The following is a 14,076-nucleotide window of genomic DNA, read 5'->3' on the forward strand; positions in this document are numbered from 1 at the left end:
CCGCCTAGGTGGGACTTTGGGCAGGAAACTGGATCGTGGCTGTGTGATACTCATCACTGAATGTGTCTACTGCTGGATTTGTAGCTGGGCGTGATACTGGGAGGTAAAACCAGATGGGAGGAGTGAATCACTATGTGTGTGCCCTGGAAGGGTATATATCACTTCTCCTCCCTTGGTCACTCACTGCTTCCTGTCTGCTATCCTATGAGCTCTTTCTCCTCTGCCATTGCCCCCTGCCTTGGAGCCAGCTGAATATGAACTGAAACCTCTACAAACTATGAGTCACAACAGAGCTTAACTCCTTCTATTTGTAGCTGTTGGGTATTGTGTCTCAACAAGAAGAAAGTATCTAAGATATTCATCAATATAGTTTGTGGATAATATATCTCTGTACACTCACACACTATGCAGTTATATTCCCCATAACACATATATAATCTATACTGATATATGACATGTTTGACAACACGTCTATCCTAATATGTAATACATAAATCTTATGTAATTTAAGCATTCATTAATAATAGTAAATGCTACATACAAAAAAACTGACTCAGCTTTTTAAACTATCCTAAAGTTATAAGGCAACACACTTAAATAATTATGGCTAATATTTAGAAATTCATAACACTGTATAGAAATATTCCAGTGCATTTTAACCTAAAGAGCATTTGCAATATTTTTTAGATAATCATTGAACTAGGCCTGCTGTACTAGTTGTAGCAATCACTCTTCCAGTAATTTAGACTTGATATTTTACTACCATGACCACTCCTGAACCTAATGTAAACTCTGTTCTTTGAGGTGATAGTAAATATTTTTTTCTCTTCGACTTCTATAAAGCAGGAAGACAGTAAAATTTGAAAATGGTGAATATTTCAAATAACCTACAGAGCAAGTGCCTTCATAGTTATGAGGAAATCAGTGAATTCATCTTTCATGGAAGAATTCATAAAGTAAGAAGAGAGATTGAACATTTGAGAAGAGAGATTTAAACATTATAGTTATTATCTCAATCTCTACCATTACCCTTTGGAATAAGTATCTTTTCTCCATTTCACAAATACGGAAATCTATGAACTTTCCATTTTCTTAGAAAATCTAATCCAAGGGGAAAATACTATGTTTGGCACTAAGATATAAAATGGACAAAACAAACCAGCCCCTACACTGAAGAATTTTATATTTTATTAGAAAAGTGAGTATAAATATATAATCTGGCTCCACTGCTAATGGTCTTGTACTCCTGAATCTGTCCTCAGCAGAGCAGCAGAAGGAACCTTTAAAATGAAGATCATGCTGTGCCTGGTAGGATGCACCTGTGATTCGAGCACTCCTGCAGGCTAAGGCAGGAAGATCTCAAGTGCAAGCATGGGCAATTTAGCCAATTGGTGAGACCTTGTCTCAAAAATTAAAATTAAAAAAGGGCTGGGGGATGGAGTTTCATGTGAAATTACTGGGTTCAATCCCCAGTACCACACACACACACACAATCAAGGCAGATCAGACCTATCTTTTCAAAGTGATTCCTCATCCCTTTGAGAGCAAGACCAAAGTTGTCTAGTTCTCCCTACAGAGTCATTATCTTCTGGATCTGATCAACAACAACTCCTTGTCTCACCATACATTCAGGTTCAGACTCTGATGCTGTTCTTACAGTGCAAGTGCACTCCTGAGTCAGGACCTGCTTGGCCCCAATCCACATTACAAACTGCAGCACTGGTATTTGTTTATCGACTACTGTGCCCACTATAATGGTTGGCATTATAGCATCGGAGACCTTGTCTACTTGGTTCTCTGTTACGTGCACACAGCTTCAACTTGTCTCTGGCATGTTGTAAATACTCTGCTGTTTGGTGAATTAATTCATGTATATATTACAGTGAGATGAATTCAGTGAATGACATGGACTATGGAGAAAATAAAAAGGAATGGGACCCAAAATGCCATTAAATAGTATCAAGGTAAGGTCTTTTTAAAATTAATTAATTTTATTTGTACATTTTAGATATACATAATATTCACATTCATCATAGGAAATTTGTACCTGTACATGATATATCGTGATTCTGCTTTTTTCCTATTAACCCCCCCCCCTTCAACCCCTCTTTCTCTCCTTCCTTACAAAAGTTTTGTTTTCATTTTTCCTTCTTTCTTAATTTTTTCTTTTCCCTTTCTTCTTTTCCCCTTCCCCTCCCTAGTTCCTCTTCACATTCAAGCATTTTCTTCCTATTTCACAATGTCTTTTATACGTTTTGTTCCTTATTTACATTTTTTATTTCTTATGCCAGAGAAACAATGTGATATTTACACATGTGTGTCTGATTTATTTTGTTTAAGAGTATGGTCTCAAGGTGCATCCGTTTATCTAGAAATGTCTCAAGTTTATCCATTTTTACGGCTGAGTAGAACTTCATTGTATTTTTAAAAAATCTTCTTTTCCATTCATCAGTTAGGGACATTTGGGCTGTTTCTAAGACTCAGCTATTACAAACTGTGTTGCTATAAACATGGGTGTGCATATCTCAGTGTGGTATGATGCTTGAGATTATATTGGGAAGTTGTCAAGAAGAGGCATAGTTGGGTCAAATGGAACCTCTAGTTTTAGTGTTTTGAAGAATCTCCACACTGATTTCCACAGTGGTTGCAGCAGGCTACACTCCCACCAAGAGTAGAGAAGGGTTCCTTTTTCCCCACAGCCCCACCAGCATTTGTTATTGGCTGATTTCTTGGTAATAGTCATTCTTTCTGGAGTGAGATAGAATCACAGTGCTTTTTAAAATTTGCATCTCTTGGATCACCAGTGATGTTGAACACTTTTTTCATATATTTATTTGCTATTTGTACTTGTTCAACTGAGAAGTTTCTATTTCAGATTTCAGGGTTGGAATTGGGTCTTTCAATCTGGGGGGATCTGAGTTTTTGAGTTATTTATATATTCTAGATAATAGTCCTTTGTCTGAAGAACAGCTGGCGAAAAATTTTTTTTTTCCATTCTGTGGGTTGTCTCTTCACTCTGTTGGTGAAGCGATCTCAGTTGTTAGTTCTTTGCAGTATTTTCCATGCAATTTTGTTCACAAAGTCTTTGCCTAGACCTATGTCTTCAAGAGTTCTACCTATTCTCTCTTGTACAGTACTCTGAAGAAAAGGAGATCAAAGAGGATAATGAAAATGGAATGATATCCCCTGCTCTTAGATAGGAAGAACAAATATAGTGAAAATGTCCATACTCCCCAAATTGTTGTATAGATTTAATGCAAACTCGATCAAAATTCCAATAGTATACCTCATAGGATTAGAGAAAACAATCCTGAAATTAATGTAGAACCAGAAGAAACCTAGTATAGCAAAAACAATTCTGGACAACAAAGGCAAGGCAGGGGCATCACAATCCCTGACTTGAAATTATACTACAAAAGTATGTGATAAAAACAGTGTGGCACTGGCAAAAAGAAACAAATAAACAAAACAGAACCGAGGATCAATGGAACAAATTAGAAGATGCAGAAACAACTCCAAATATACTCAGCCACCTTATCTTGGACAAAGGGGCCAATGGCCTTCACAGGAAGTAAAAGCCTCTCCAATAAATGGTCCTGGAAAAACTGGCTTTCCACATGTCAAAGACTAAAACTAGACCCATGTCTCTCACTGTGCACGAAATGAAAAATGTAATGCATCAAACTTCTAAATATTATAAAAGGTAAAATCCTCTTACACACTTAAGAAAAGACCTTAAATGATCATATAATGATACCACCAAATTTATTTTCTTTTCAGTTTTTTACTTTGAGAAAGAATGACCCCAGATTATCACCCAGGAGGGAGACTTTGTTGTGAACCCGACTAGGAAGTGAGTTCACCTTGCTTGAGAGGCAGAAAGACCAGTGTGTTTTATGTGTAGAGAAAGAGGAAGAAAGAATAGAAGATCAAGCTTGCAGGACTTCCAGGGGTCAGTGCAGGGTCTTGTGAAGCACGGTGAGATGATGAATTTAAGTTTGGATGCACTGGGAAAGTATGCGTACCCAGGTCGGAAAAGTCCTGGCAGTTTTAGGATGCAGCAGCAATAAAGATGGAAGAAAGATGAGCCCTCTCAATTCCACCTTTTAAAAGATGAACTTTCCTTTTCAAGCTCAGACCCAACCAAGCAAATCTATCTTGCCAGATGAATGGGACCCGCTTTTTCACAAGCTTGTCCAGAAACATGCTGCCTACCAATTTCACTTGAAAATCACTTGAAACTGTCTTTCAGTTTTTCTCAAACTTAGAGATGTTAGATCGTTTCCTTTATGAAACTGAAAAAAAATTGAGCCACAAATACTCACTATTCATAATATTTATTGTTCATCAATTATCCATCATTTAAAATTTTTATTTTGAATGAAAATAGGGACACTGTGTTCATCTGTTTTAGTTTACTAATGAAATATTTTCAGAACCAGTTCAATGTTTTTACAGTTCAAAATTAGATGATATTAACTAATATTGTTAAATCTCTTTCAAAAAAGGAAATAATATAAAACAAGCCTTGAAACCAGCAGAATGTAATCACAGATGTATCAATATTTTGGTAAATAAATACAGAAGAGTTAAAATCAAATTCCTTAGAATTAAACACAATATTCTTGATTTTTAAAATTTTAAACAACTTGGAAAGTGCCAAATGAAAATGGTGAAAAGATACACAGGTATGTGTGTGTATGGGTGTGTGTGCATGTTTATGCATATGTACATGTATGTGTATAATATTTTGTCTCATTTCTTGACTGCTACTTATTAATCTACATCTAGTTACTACCAGTATGGCCACTTAGCTTATGACTTATATCATAGATACACAGAAGACATGTTTGCGTATCTGTCCACCTTAGAGTTACCACAAATACATTGCATATGTCATCTTTTCAAGAAAAAAATTCTGTGCTTTTTCACCAGCAGCAGTGGAAACTCCCCATGTATACCTTGAGCAAAAAAGAAAAAAATGCAACTTTTAATGTAAAATAAAATAAAGCTAATAGAAAAATCAGTGCCCAGATCTTGGTTGTAAATATTAGTCACCAATCAAAACCAAACAAAACAACAAATAACAAAGCAAAACAACAACAAACTATGCTCCTTAGACAAATGACTGATTTCAGGACTGAGAAAGGACATGCAATGATGAGTCCTGGAGCATCTTGTAGTGGCAGAAAGTATAGAAATATACACAAAAAAATTGGACTGTGTCAAAGGGAACACAGCGGCCAACTGAACAGACTCCCATTGGTTATAACTTGAAAATGTTTAGTTAACAAAATAAAAACCACATTGGACTATACTCCAAAATGTAAAGTGAATATTCCTGAGTCAACAGTAAATTATTGAATAAATAAATTACCAAGGGAAAATGCAGCCACGCATGCAGAAGAATCCCAAATAATTTATGTAGACATTACCATCATAACTTCCCACTCTATAACTGGACTTCCTTTTAAAGAATACGGTATGGAAAGGGGAAAATGATAAGTTCATTGTAGAGAAAACTAACATGCATGACCTCAGGCAGTTGATCAAGGTCAACACCAAAAGTGACATGTCATTTTAATTGCATGTGCCTTCGTCGTGGTGTAATGAAAATGGCACTTTACCTCTGTGGGCTCCCTTTCACAAAGCCCCTTGTGGTCATGAGAAAAACATCAAAAAAATCCCACTGAGAAACATCCTACAAATTACCTGATAAGTACTTATCAAGATTGTCAAGATTATTGGCATAGAATCTCAGGTGGCACAACAAAATAGCATAAAAGAAGTGCCTTAAATTTATTTTTTAATGGCTACAGTGGCTGTAAGTACAAGATCAGGATCTGGGAAGAGCTCCTTTCCTGACTTAGTAATTATTGCTGTGTCCTAACAGGATGGACAAAGATAAGGTTCTTTGGTACATCTTCTTTTAAAGACATGGATCCTATCATGAGGGCCCCACCCTCAAGATAGCATCTCAAAGACTCCATCTTGTACCATTGCATGGAATGTGAAGCCTTCCACATATGAATTTTGAGGAGATATGATTCATTTGACAGCAGTCATCAAAAAGAAGAAAATATTGATAAACTGCTCCATCTCCAAGGAACCTAAATAACTACAATGAATAAATAAAATATCCTAGATGGACTCACACAATAGCAAGGGGCATTTAGTAAAAACTAATGAAATTTTTAAAAGCATGAATATTAGCTATAAATGATGTACAAATATTGGATCATTAATTATAACAGATGTACCATACTAATGTAAAATGTTAGTACTAGGAGAAGCTGTCAAGCATATGGGTATTCTAAAACCATCTTTACATTTTTTTCTATAAATCTAAAGCTGTACTTAAAAAACAAAGTTTATTTTAAAGAGTGCAAAATTAAAAGGTCATTATAAAAGCCTAAACTAACAGATGCTGTTTAACTACACATCCTTTTCTCATCCTCATTCTGTTTCATCTACCTGCTTTGAGACAGATGGGGGTAGAGGTCACTACAAGTTAATTAAGTTGTTGTGTGTATGCATGTGTGTATATATTAAAATCATTGGCATTTGTGTGCTGTGCACTCTTTATTTATTTATTATTCTTTTTGTCCATTTCACCCTTTGCTCCCCATTTTACATTACAAAGCGCTGAGTAAATTCCAATTGGCCCTTTCAGCAGCTTTTATTATTAGGTAGACCTTGTATTGTGTAAGCTTTATCCTGGACACATATCAGCTAATTAATCTGTACAGTATCCTTTAACATGACTATTCCTTTCACTTGTTTATAGTATGGAAAACTAAGAGCTAAGTGACTTTTCCAAACCCTTACCATAAGTTCATTAGGTTGTTAACTAAATTATTAAGCTGAAATTCCTAACATAGACAAGAGGAGATACTTGACTTAGATGAGATCTTGAAAATATTCTAGTTCAACTCTTTCAAACATTGAAAATTTCTCCCACAATCCATTTGTTGGTTCATTGCAGGCTTTCTGGGAACATTTCCAATGTTAATAAACTCACTGTTCATAAAATAGGTCAGAAAAAAGATTATTAGTAATGGCAAATAATTATGGAAGGAGGGATTACTTCCACTGTCATTATAACTGTGATTAGAAATCACTTCTTCATGAGGTCCTAAAATATGCTTACCTATGACAGCAGCTCTGTTTCCTGTTGTACCTTCAAAAATATTATAAATTAAATGACTCTTAAGGTAGCCACAAACCATAAAAAGACAGGATTATGAAGGAGATACTGAGACCTTTATTTCATCTCTGGCTCAATGAATAAAGGTAAACAAAATTAATTTACAAAAATAACTAAAATCAGAGTGCCAGTAGGAAATAGTCATACAAACTACTGAATATCAATATGCTTCTCCATTGTCTACTGTCAAGACATTATTTCTAGTTGTGTTTGTCAATACCAAGGAATCAAAGGTAGCCTGGCTACACATCAATAGGAAAATTATGGAGTAATTTTAATTTCCATAGAATTTCCCAGGAACCATCTACTGAATCAAGTAATAGTGCTTTGATTGCCATTCTCAAGGGAAAAGGAGTGTTATTAAGAGCAGATGAAAAGTGTTTTGATTTTTCACTGCAAACTCTTTGTTCTCATTCAACTTTGTATGGTTATATGTCATAAATATCAAACACTGCTTAATTTAAAAATTAAATGTGATTATAGGTAAATATTTAGGGAAAGCACACATGAAAATGGAAAAAAAATTTCAATCTTTTTCTCATATTGAAATTCTTGGCTAGTGGTCATATTTTGATAATTTCATTCCAATTCTCCCAGTATATTTCCAGTGACTGAAGTAATACTACATACATAAATTTTACTCTAATTCATTGGCTTATCAACAATTTGATATGTATACATTTTTCATTTCATTAAAATTCCATAAATATTTTGATGAGTGTTTGCTCTCTTCAAAGTATATGCTATAAATAAATTAATTTTCATTTTTTGTTGGATTGGTTCCTTTTATGGTTTATATCTAGCCATTGGCCCAAAGTCTCGTGTACTTAGAAACTTTTCTAAGGGCCTTTGGTAGATGATTGGATCATGGGAGCGTGCTACTCTACTCATCAGTGGTTAGTCCACTGATGAGTTTATACCTAAATATTATGTTCAGAGGTGAAGCTCGGTTGGAGGATCTGGGTCACTGGGGGTGTGGCTTGGAAGGGTCTATCCCCCTCCCTCTTCCCTTGGTAGATCTCAATTTCCCACCATCATGGCATAAACTGTGTCTCCTCAGCCAGACCTCAGCCATGGTGCCCTCCTTGGAGCCAGCCAACTATGAACTGAATGCTCTAAGAACTGTGAGTCAAAAACAATCTTTCGTCCTTAGAATTGTGGGTGTCAGGTACTGTGTTCCAGTGATGAGAGAAGTAACTAAGACAGTTCCATAAGACTCTATCTGTGTTTAGATTATTTTCTTAGGCTGGGTCTTCAGAGATGGAGGTATGGAGTCAAAATATTTAGACATTTTTAAGATGGCTAATACAGAGAGAAATTAGTAACATTCATTTATAATAAAGGTAAGTAACTTATTTCTGAAAAGTTCAAGGTTGAAAACTCTTTAAGGAAAAGGTAATATTTTATTGAAATTTACTGACCATTGACCGAGTGCTTTCCATATCCAAAGCTTGGAGTTTGGGGGAGAGAAAAAGACAGATACAGAAATAGAGACAGAGACACAGAGATATAGAGAGAAACAGAGAGACAAAGACAGTACACAAATCTGTATGTGATTATGTGTTTAATATCTTATGAATATATACAAACATTTTATCTGATTCACAATATAAATATCAGAATAGAAATCCAAAACTATTACAACATATATGTACATAATGAAATGTACAAACTTTAATACTATGAAATACAAGAAATGGTAAAGAACCTGTGTGAGATAAGATAAAAACAATCAAAAGTAAAGTGGCTCAAAGTTTGGTGATATTTTCAGAAACTTCTAAGAATTACAGATCCCGTTAATGCAACATTGGTAAAATACCATTCTGAGATGTATGCACACTGCTCTAGTTATAACTTTATAGTCATAGTATGGAAATTACATATTTTTCTAAAAAAAAAAGATGTAAGTTCACTATTTTTGTAAAGGATCTTAGGGGAACTTCGGTATATAACAGGGGGAAATTATGTATGTTTTCACACAGTTGCTATTTACCGACAAACTTTTAAAATTTACTATGTACTTGTATCTCCATCCATAAAATAAGGAAAAATAACACCCTCCTTAACATACTTCATAAGGTGAAAAGCAATAATTAAGTTAAAGGCTATGATTCATAATACAAATTACTCATTGTCCAGACAACTGTTTTTCTGACAATGTTAGAATGTTACCTTGCTGCCCTCACATTTTCCCTCTTTAGGCAAAACTAAGCCAGCTCTTCCCTTTCTTCTTTGATAGGACTTTTGTTCCCCTTCTATAGTGACAACCAGTGAGACATGTGGTAACTTGTCAACATAACCATTATTGCTTTTATTTCTTCATTTTGGACAAGATTCTAAAATTCAAAGTGCTCTCTCAGTGTCTTGAAATTGCCAAACTCTTTTCCAGAACCATTTCTACATCTCCTCTTCAGTGTCAGTAACCTCACTTAAAACATAATCTGTGAGAGTGACTTAGATAGCTGCTTAATATGGGACTCTCTTTTCACAATGATAGCACACCAATCTATAAAATCTTTATTGAACTTCCTGCCATATTTCATCCGGCTCATCAATGAAATTCTTCCAACTAATTCAAGGTCATCCACAGGTAAAGAGTAATTAACATCATCATTTCAAATAGCATCTCTTCTCATAAATCCATATTTTCAGCTGTCAATTCATTGCCAAGTCCCTGATAGATATTTCTCTGATTTTTATCAGAATTATTTTCCCAGTAACTAGATTGTATCAACACCTAATCGGTACAGATTATATCAATAGATAAATTATATCAATATATAGATTATAGTATAAATTATATCAATATATTCTTTACTACTCTGACTCTTACTTATGAATAAGTAGATGGAAATGACAGTGTTGTGCTTTTCTGTAAAAGACTGTTGGATCCCTAAATGGACTTGAGACACCAGGGTACCATCATATCCTATTGATGCCTTTCCCTCTCTAAGCGGATGGCACTATCAGACAATTACTAAGTTTTTGCCTGGTCTTCACTGTATATAAACCACACCCACCAAAGTTGACCATACTTGGGAAAAAGAAAAACACAGTTATTTTTTGTTTATTTGTTTGTTTAGTGTTGGTGCGATTTCTTTATAGTTTGTCGGCTGGTATCTCAAATGAGTTTAAAAAAGTCCATCTTATGTCCCTGCTGGCCAAGAAATTCTATTCTGAGACAATGTAGTATAAGCAGTTGAAATATCTGATGTCCACATCCAGGCATCAAGAATAAAACATCAATGGAAAGATAGATTCATAGAAAGGAAGAAAGAAAAAAGATTCTTACCTTTGGTGAGAGAAGATGATGCTATGTAGGAAATATCTCAGTATTTATTGCATCATATTTACTAGGGACTATAGAGAAAGGAAGGTTAACTGTACTCTTGTCTTCTTGTTGTACCCTAAAATTTCCATATCAAAGACATTGAAGTAATCTGTTTTTAGCAATATTTTGCTGAAGTTTGGCATTTTTAAGATAAAAGCAGGTTTTTCTCTGCAATAAATATGTATTTACTAGTGATGGAGCTTAGGTAAGATCACTGGCATATCGTACCACTTAGAATGTTCTGATGTAGCCCATCTAATTTACCATCAACACAAGCTAGAAACTAATACTCACAATTCACATTTCATAAGTAAAAGCTGAAGCAAATATTAAAATGGGCTTTTCGATGTCAAACAAATTTATCAGGATCAGAATCAAGATCTACATCACATGAATCTTAATCTCCTTTTTATTTTATATTATTATGGAATTTAAATTATTTTTATTTTTTGAATTATTATTTCCACTTATTTCTCCAATTTGAAAATGTTGATAATTTTGTTTTTGTATGCCTTATGTTTAATAAGCAATAATTACCACCCAGAATTTCACGAGAAACATTTGAAAATATTGAGTTAATTTTGAGGAAGCACAGTAATTTATATAGGTCTCATAGTGCTTCATAGTGTTGTGGCACTTTTTTTCAATAACTTGTGACTTACAGTGATTCCTTCAAACTTTGAAACTAAAACCTATGATGCTCACAAACTATATTCCACACCAAAGTTAGATTGTTTTCCTTAAGTAAGTAACATCTCTACTGCTTAACTTGTGTTTCACACTCTGTATCATTTTCTGCATCTATGCCTTCATTCTTCCCACAGCTGCAATTTGTTCACTTTACATTTATAATTTAAAAACTCTGTACTCTTCCCTTAACACTAATTCTTACTTTTCTGAGCCTGCAACTTCATTTATCTGTGATGAGACTGGAGTGGAAAATCATCATATTATTTAATATAATACTGATCACCGTAACATTCAAAGCCAAAATGCAAGGGCCAATCAAACAACATGGTATGCATTTAAATAAAAAAGTTACAGTAAAAGATACATCACCATTAATCCTCTTCAACATACTCATCTTCAGTTTGAACACACTTCAAAATACTCGCCCTCAGTTTGAACACACTTATTCCAACATTCTGTTCACTTTCCGAAGCAGTTCTGGAAGTCCTCTTTCATGAGTGTTTTTATGAGATCTGACCAAAACTATGGAGAATACTCCTGCTGAGTGCCACCCAATGCAAGGACAGGCTCATAAAAACATTGAGGTGTGTGCTCCACCTTCTTCACTGGATCTGGCACTATGCAATTTCTGCTTCTTTCAGAAAATCAAAATCACAATGAAAGGTAAACATTTTCAAAGGATTTAGTACACCAATGCAGCCATAATAGTCAACTAAATACACTCAAGAAAAAGGACATGCAGAAAATACTTTAGAAAGTGGCAAGAACAATGAGATAAGTGTATTGGAAGTGAGGAGGGGATATTTTGAGGGGTATTGATGGCAATGTCTCTTTTACTGTAATAAATTTAAAAATTCACAGTATGGTTTGATCCTGCCTTGTACATGATGGATCAAATATTATATAAATATATGTTTTACTCAAATACGCTAAAATTCAGTGTTTCTGAGTTGGTGAGCAGCTCAATGAAGCAGAATCTTTACATGTATTTTCATATATGTCAGTCATGTCTATCAGAGATATCTTGTGCATTTACATGAGAGGGAATGGGAAAGAATTCAGTAGCCCATTCTGAAGTAAGTTTTGTGGGCTCAGCCTGCAGTAGCATTTATCAATCTATTTAAGTTCGCTAGCAAGCACTGAGTGAAATGGCTACAAATAATGCAATGAAAGGTCTGAAAACTGTGCTAAAAAAGAAAATAATTTGGAAAATGTTAATGCTTTACCATAGTGGCTCCCCACTATTTCTTAAATTATACTGGGTAGGATATGAATGGCTATACAAAATGTTTGATAAGGTAGACACATCTACAACAGAGAATTCATTTATTTTCCTTACTATTTTTATTTTCCTATGCTACAGTCCTTGGCTATGTTTCTCACAGTTTTAATTATAGACCAGTCTTAAAACAGTATTTAAAATAGACATTCTTAACCTAAATCAACTTCTCTTCTTGCATCTAGCCACTCTATTATCACTCTCTTAGCTCCTATTCTTTAGTATTCTGCAGCTAAAAAACCTTTGGGAATTCACATAAGCTATTCTTAAACCAATTTCCTTTGGATACTGTGGATTTAATTTTTTTTTTTTTACTTTCCCTTCAGGCAGTTTATAACTAGCTCTACCTTTTTTTTTCTCAGACTTCATGGAGCTGGGACTATCTGATACAATCTCCAGTGATGATGTCAAACTTAATTATATAACCATCATTGTGCCTTTGCATTGCAACCTCTTTTAATACCTCTGATGACAATGTTGTTTTACTCGAGACAGAGTCAGGAATAGCTCCTTGTCTTATGAGTTTTAGTGTGAATACTTCCCAGAACCAATTGTTTATGGCACTGTGGAATTAGTTCCACAAACTCTGCTCCAGTGTGACTTTCATCATTTCCATTTTATTGTATCCCATTGTTTTCCCAACATTTTGAATTTGCTGTTGCTTCTCCTGTGTTTATTTCCTTTGCCACATGTGTCATGCTTTAGTGGAATAATACACAGCTGGATTCAAATTCTAGCTCTGTCACCTATAAGACATGTGACCTTTCAGATGTCATTTAACATTACGAAACTCACTTTTCCCATTTACAAAACAGAATGATAATTGTACCAGTAAAATGATGGTATTTTAACCATTATGTGAGATAACATATATAAAAACCCAAACACATTTCCTGGAATTTGGGAGGTATTGAACAATTTTTCCCTTTCTTCTTGGGGGCCCATAAAATCAAATTCATAGGTTCAATTTCTATATATCTTATGACATTACAACAAAATCGGATGTATCAGTAATATTGGATTGAAATATTTCAATATAATAATGAGATTTAGAAAAGTTTTAAGGTGAAAAGTGACTGTAATCCCTTATTATGAACTGCATGCAGGAATCTTGCCTGTAAATTGTAGGGCACACACATTGTGTGTAGAGTTCCATATTCACAGTGTGTTTATAATTTAGAATGGAGAATTGTATATCAACCAATAGTAATAACAAGAAATGCTTATGTCTGATTAAGTAGAGTCAATAGTGCTTTTTTGGAGAAGATTACATGTGAGTTGAGTCTTAGAGAATTAGTAAAATTCTGACAAGTCAGCATTGAAAATGCCTATGTTGATCTAAAATATAATTCAAGTAGAATTATTTGAACTACAAATTGTATTATTTTGCCTGATAGGAACATTTTTAACATTTCCTATATTCTATATGAGAAGCTCCACCACAGTCTAGATATAAAGATAAGGTATTTGCTATATTTATTAAAATTTAAAAATCAAGTCCTCAAAATTAATATTTTTTCAATTCACCCACATAAGCATTCTTCAAGGAGATTTTTCAGCATAGAAAGG

This window comes from Heterocephalus glaber, unplaced genomic scaffold (assembly GCF_053883595.1).
Source record: "Heterocephalus glaber isolate CG9 unplaced genomic scaffold, H.glaber_assembly_v1.0 deba00001479, whole genome shotgun sequence".
NCBI lineage: Eukaryota > Metazoa > Chordata > Mammalia > Rodentia > Bathyergidae > Heterocephalus > Heterocephalus glaber.